The sequence below is a fragment of the Lactuca sativa genome, chromosome 9 (genome assembly GCF_002870075.4).
Source record: "Lactuca sativa cultivar Salinas chromosome 9, Lsat_Salinas_v11, whole genome shotgun sequence".
NCBI lineage: Eukaryota > Viridiplantae > Streptophyta > Magnoliopsida > Asterales > Asteraceae > Lactuca > Lactuca sativa.
In genome coordinates, this window is record NC_056631.2 from 206,998,562 (window position 1) to 207,006,002 (window position 7,441).

A 7,441-nucleotide genomic window follows, 5' to 3' on the forward strand; every position below is an offset into this window, starting at 1 on the left:
GATCCTCGGCATCCCAGTCACGAATAGTAGGGCATAATCGAGATTAAACATGCCATTGAAGAGTTCAATGAGTCTCAAAAGATCTAGGAGTTTCAATTCATTTAAAACTTAAACTTCTTTTTCGTTTTTCATGGTGGAAATTGGTAAATCATCATTTACCTACCTTCAATTATTCTGCAACTAGATTACGGCATCCCTCTTCTAGGTTGTAGAGTATTGTGTTGGATCCTAGCTTGATGTTTCATTTGGGTGTTGCATCAAGAATTCTAATCAACTTAACTTGAATTTTCTCCCGTTTTGTAGATGTCTGAATCTTACAATAGTCTTCCCAAATCCTTTGGAACAAGCTTTCCAAATGAAGATGACGTTCCGAGATACGATCAAGGAAATGAGAGTCATGCTTCACTTCCTCCACCTCCTCCAATTGTTCTCCCTGACCCACAAGTTGAAAGGCTTGAAAAGTTCAAGCTCACTCAATCCCTTTTGGCAAGTAAACACGAAGATGGGAAACCTGTATGTGCACACGTCTTAGAGATGAAAACACACATTGATAGGTTAAACATGTTGGGTGTCAAGATTTCAAGTGGGTTGGATATTGACTGGGTTCTTCAGTCACTTCCTGAATCATATAGTGAGTTCGTTAGAAAGTACTATATGATGGACCACGAAGTGACCCTAATTGATCTCACCTATTTGCTTATAGCTGCTGAATCAACAATGATTTGGCGTGCTGGTCAAGCAAATTTGTCTAGTGAATCAAACTCCCAAACTTCAATGGACACTGGCAACATTGGAAGTGCAGAAAGAACTAAGTCTGTGATTGTCCGATGTGTTGTGCCAAAGGAGTCTATTTGCTTTTATTGCCAAGAGAAGGGGCATTGGAAACGAAGCTGCCCTAATTATCTGAGAGATCTAAGAGATGGGAGAGTCAAGACGTATGACTCTGCTTCAGGTAAAATCCATTAAATAACTCTTTTAAGTTCCTATTCTAGATTCTTAATACATGATGTGATAAGATTACATTTTGATGTTATGTAGGATCGAAGAAAAGAGAGGAAGCTTGAGAAAAGAAGTGAGCTGAATCTGATCATGAAGAAATGGATTTCGATCGCATTACTTGAAGAATGGATTCTTGAGCTACTACTTGGAGTTAGAATAGATTGTTAAGAAATAAGTAATAACATAGTTTTTCAATTGAATTACATTGTAAGGACAAATTTTTTCCGCAATAAAATGAATTTTGATTTTATCTTATTTATTTATCCTTGCAATGGCATGTATGAAAAATTAATGTTTGAATGTTTCTATTATTAGCAAAAATGGATTTGATTCTTAATTGTATTATTTGTGGAAGTGTCAAGAATTTACCAAGTAAGGAGAGTTTCTCATCACCCAAGTTTCAATTTCACAGAAACTTGGAATCATGCAATGTGTATTGTATGATGAATGAAAAACTTTTACATTTGGGAAACTTAGACTAATTCTTTGGCAAAGTGTCAATTAAAGGACAAGGAGATCAAGTACACAAGGTTGTGTGTTGATCAAGTCCACCACAAGAGTGACAAAGATATTCGTCATGATTTACTAAAGCTTAGTAAATATGATTATACTTATAAGATTGAGTATAATTCTGAGTTGATTGAAAAAGCTTCAATGAATAGTAGAACGAATAAAGAAGAATCAAGTAGGCAAAAAGATAAAAGTTTCTCTATTCTAAGAAGAAGGGAGAGTACCTTTTATTGTGTTTTATGATAAGTCTTAATGATTAAGAACCATATCTCAATTGATCCTCTAAGTGAGTCTTAGTTTATTTGCATGTCTAAGAAGAGGTATCAAGTATTGTAGAAATGGATATATCAATAAGTCAATCATACTTCGTTCCAATATCAAGTCTTAGAGTCAAGATTGTGACATCGAGTGAAAAGTCTTAAGTAGGTTTATAACACTCATCAAATGTGGAATTTGGAAAAGTTTTCTTATTCTTGCACATTTAAAATTGGTAAGTTGTGCTGTCTTGGATAAGACAAAGACCAACTAGGACCAATTGTGTGAAGTGTTTTGTCTTGATAAATGCTTCACTAACTCTTGAATATTTGTTTGTCAAGAAATGTTTCTTGACAAGAGAATCTTATATGTCAAGAAGTCAGTGGGAGTCTTAATGGTCTTGAAAAAGGTTTCAAGAACAAATCAAGAATAAACCTTATCGATGATCACTAGCACACGACTTGAGGTTTACAACCTATCGTGCTGACATTGTTTTGTTTCTGTGCCATTCCAATTGAGTTAATTGTGTATATGAGTTCTATGAGTTCTCATTTGAATACACACTAAAGCCTTAGTCGATGGAAAGTAAATTGATATGTAAGGACAAGTTACTAAACTACTTGGAAGGCGTGGTGGGCACTCGTGTTACCATAGGGCAAGAAATCAAGATTAAGAAAGTTCAGTCCATATGAGTTTGGATTTGTCGCAAACCTTGTTTTTGGCAAATTCACATGGATAGGAACTCATACACCATAAAATCTAAGTGTCATAAGACTCCCTCCTTCATGAAAATGACTGTGAGGAAATGCTTTCACTAAGAGAGATTTTAAGAAGATAGCAATTGTGAAAATTGTATTCTCAAATTCGATTATGGTTACGGCATCCCTTTCCATAGTTCGAATTGTGAGATTTGGCAATTAGTTTCAACATTTGGAACTTAGTAACATAAGTTATGAATTGTTTAAACACACATATGAGCTATCTAAGGCAAAGGTGTATAAGGTTAAGAAGCTTAGATAAAGGCTTATCGAAGCATCTGGTATTAGAAATATGGATTTCAGAGATTCAATAGGCATTGTTTTCTGAAAGTTCATTTGTTTTCTGAATACATGTCAAAGCTAGTGGGAGCATAAATGTTATGCTTATATGATAATCATCATGATAGTGGGAGCATAAGTGTTATGCTTGTATGATTGTTATGGCGAGTATTGCAAGTTAGCAATATTAATTATAGAAAAACAAAGATTCCATTTGCAAAGTTGCATGGGTTGAAAAGTTGTTTTGCTATAATTAAGGGAGAGAATATTATACTCCGTTTCAAAATCTAAAGCTTAGATTAAGAAATTTTAATATTTTCAGTCAAAGGATACATTGTGTGTTCTTAAAATTCGATTATGATTACGGCATCCCTCTTCATAGTTCGAATTGTGAGAACATGACACATAAAATATTATGGCAAAAGATTGGTAAAGTATCATATCTTTATGTAAGACATTATGCATCGTGTCCCATACGCTTCGGGTATAGGATCGATTGTAAATGCTATAGTATTTTACCATTCTAAAATTTTCCAAATGTCTAGCGCATTAAGAGGGAAAAAGGAATAGAATTGGTTTTGACTGAAAGAATTTAACAACTATCAAAGGATGATCCAAAGTTCGCTGAGGATTGATCGCTTGTAAGTAGTTGAAAGTATGGTATTGGATGGACCATATCGACATTATTATGAATAGATAAGATTCTATTAAGAATGAGTTGTCATATGGCAAATGTGGAAATGTTTCCATATTGGGAGTTGGATATTGAGAGTCTATGCCTAGATTAGAAACTTTTATGCAAGAAGGATGTTCAAAGGAATGTACTTTGAATGTGAGACTTCACATCTATGGAATTGTCTTGTAACAATTTCTAAGAAAGTACTTTGTAATTTCATTAGCTACGTCTTGGTGACTTTTGTGTTATGATTTTGCAAAGGGATCGTTGCATAAAATGTTAGAATCTAGCATATTCTAGTAGTGGCAAGAACCTTGTGTTCCTACACTAATAATTAGGATTAAGGAATTATGAAATGAGCATCATTGGGAAAGTTTTCAGGTGATTTATTTCACAAAGCATGGACCATAGGAAACAAAGTGTGCATGTTTAGAGCATAGGACAATTGTTGGTATAATTCAAGTAATGAGTTGATTATCCGAAACATTAAATGATAAATAATGAGTAATCAATATGGTGGATAAATAGAAGGGTTTTATTTACTCTCACAAGTTTGGGGCCATATAGGATTAAGTATTGTTGTCATGTTTCAATTTGCATGTTTTGACTTCCAGAATAACTAGGTTATTCAAACATCCACAGTTGGTCATACGTTGGGAGTAGGTATGAATAAAGACTGTCATGAATCTGTCTGTAGATTGTCTGAAGTGTTTAGACATGGCACAAGTTTGCTGCAGAGTTCGTGAGTGCTTTGATAAGATTAAAGTATTGGATTAAACCCACACTCACTTGGATCACTTCACGGTTTTATCATGAGTGATTAGTGAGACGATAATATTGTATATTCTTGAAACCGAGACGTGTGAGTTGTTTTTTGTTGGTCAGTCACACATTGATAATAAGTAAACGCACCAGTAACTTGGTGTTATAAAACTTATTGTTGTGTGTGATTCGATCAGTAAATGCAAGCGAGCATTTGAGTCGAAGTTTATCCATTCCTTTTACCCAAAGTGGGATAAAAGCGATATATGTGGGCCTCTCGATGATTTAGTGATGACATCTAAGCGCTTGGCCAAGCCGGGACTAAGTTGATGTGTTCAATTGTAGTCTGTTATCAGTCGTCATGAATCGGAAGTCGGGAAATAGTATAGAGAGAATGATTGAAATTCATGTCTTTTGTCTATACGATATCTTGAGAATGGAGGAATATATAATCCCTTATCTAGAGGACACGCTATCTGATAAGATCAGAGTTGACAGCGGCTTTTGAAAGCTACGATTGCTGATCAGGTTTTGAAGTCATACGGAAAATAATTATTAGACTTATCCAAGTGGGAGACTGTTGGATTAGTGTCTAAGTCCATAACTATTTTGGTATGTACTTGACCCGATTATGAGCATGGTCCTTTTGGGTTGCCTTCACCATAGCAATATGTAGGATGATTTAAGGAGAGAAAGGTTTAAATATGATTTATTAATATATTATGAGAATAATATATTAAAGGAGAAATCATATTGTTTAATTAATATTAGTCAAGAATTAATTGTTAATTAATTTTGTGGCTAAAAGAGATTAATTAAACTTAGGGGACTGAAGTTGTAATTATAAGATAATTATAATTGGGCTATGGATCACCTAATAATATATAGGTTGGACGAATTCTATGGGAAGCCCATTAGAAATCGTCCAAGGGATATGTTTAAGGAGTCCATGGGCTGCTTAGGGCCTAAGCAGTCAAATTAGGGTTTCCTAGTTGTAAACCCTAATAGCCTACATGTATATTAAGGGCCCCTATGCCCCAAAAACGTGGATAAGTCTTCCATTAGGGTTTCCAGCCGTTTTTGGTGCCTCCTTTTCTTCTCCTCTTCATCCAAGTTGCATATGGTGTTTGTGACTCCATTAGAGGTACTACACTTGTGGTACTTGCTTTCAAGAGCTAAGGAAATTCAAGGAACTAATTGTTATTGTTATATAACAACAAAAGGTATGTATTCTAGCTTTATATATGAATTTCGAAAATTATAGTAGCATGCCAGGTTTCTTTTTGTGTTCATAAAGCTGTATAACTAATAGTGAAAACATAGATCCAATACTAGGGTTGCATGCACACATAGGATTGTTTGTATTAAACCCATCACTTTAGTCATATACAGCTCTGGTGCATTTTCCCTCTTAATGCCCTAGGCATTTGGAAAATTCAGAACACATAAATATTATAGCATATGCAATCGATCCTATACCCGAAGCATATGGGACACGATTCATAATGTCTTACATAAAGACATGATACTTTACCATTCTCTTGCTATAACATTTCCATATATAGAATTTCCTTACGGTGGACTATTCCAACATAACATTCATATATATCCTTGACTAAGTTTGATTAAATCTCACAATCTAAGCTTTTAGATTTGAAATGAAGTATGAGTTCCTCTCCCTTAATTATAGCAAAACAACTTTTCAAACTCTGCAACTTTGCGAATTAAAACTTTTGTTTTCTATAAACAATATTGCTAATTAGAAACACCAGAATAATTATGCCCCCACTAGCAAAAAAATTATTTTGTTACTAGCATAACATTTATTCTCCCACTAGCTTTGACATGTATCCAAAATCAGCTGGACTTCTAGAAATCAATACTTTATTGACTTTCTCACCAAAGTTCGGATTTTTGATACGAGATGCTTTGATAAGCCTTTATCTAAGCTCATACACCTTTTATTAGAAAGCTCATATGTATGTCTAAACTATTCAGAACTTACAACAATAAGTTTCGAATGTTCAAACTATTTTCCATTTCTCACAATTCGAACTATGAAGAGGGATGTCATAATCATAATCAAATTTGAGAATGCAGATATCACAATTGCTATCTCCTTAAAACCTACTCAGTGAAAACGTTTCATCACAATCATTTCCATGAACTGGAGAGAAAGCTTATGACACTTAGATTTCATGGTGTATGTGTTCCTATCCATGTGAATTTGCTATAACCAAAATCACAAGAAAAGGTTAGTGACAAATCCATACACATATGGACCGAACTTGTTCAATCTTAATTTCTTGCCACCTGGAAGCACAAGGTCCTACCATTTCTTCCAAGTTGTTAAGAAAACAATTGAGTACTCATAGAACTCACATGCATAGTCAACTTTAACTGGAATGGGCACATAAACAAGAATATGTCAACATGATAGGTTACAAACCTCAAGTCGTGTGCTAGTGATAAATGATAGGTTTATTCTTGATTAGTTCTTGAAGATTTTCAAGGTCTTTAAGACTCCCACTGACCTCCTGATATATAAGATTCTCTTGTCAAGACACAGTCCTTGACGAACAAATATTCAAGAGTTAGTGCGGGTTCTTATCAAGAATGACACTTCATATAATTGGTCTTATTTGGTCTTTGTCTTATCTAAAACATCACAACTACCAATTTCAAATGTGTTATAAACCTACTTAAGACATGTCACTCAAGGAACAATCTTGGAGTATGACTCTAAGACTTGATTTTGGAACGAAGTATGACACACCTTAATTGATTTAACCACTTAAACAATTCCTGATTCCTCTTCATAGCCATACAGTGCACTTAATTATGATATAGTTTTCATTATCATTAAGATGATCATAAAAAACTGTACTAAAGTAATATGCATTCCTTTCAGATTGGAGAAAATTTTTATCTTTCTTCCTAATTTGATTCTTCTTATTCGTTCTGCTATACCTTGAAAATTTTTCAATGTTTCAGAATTAAACTTAAACTTGTAAGCATAACCATATTTACTAAACTTTTAGTAAATCATGAAAAATAGTCTTATCGTTCTTTGTGGTGGACCCGACCAGTGCACAATAATTTATACTAGATCTCCAAATCCTTAACTTAACTCATATATACATGTGAACAAGGAATTAGTCATAATTTTCCAAAAATGAAGGTTCTCATTCATCACACAATA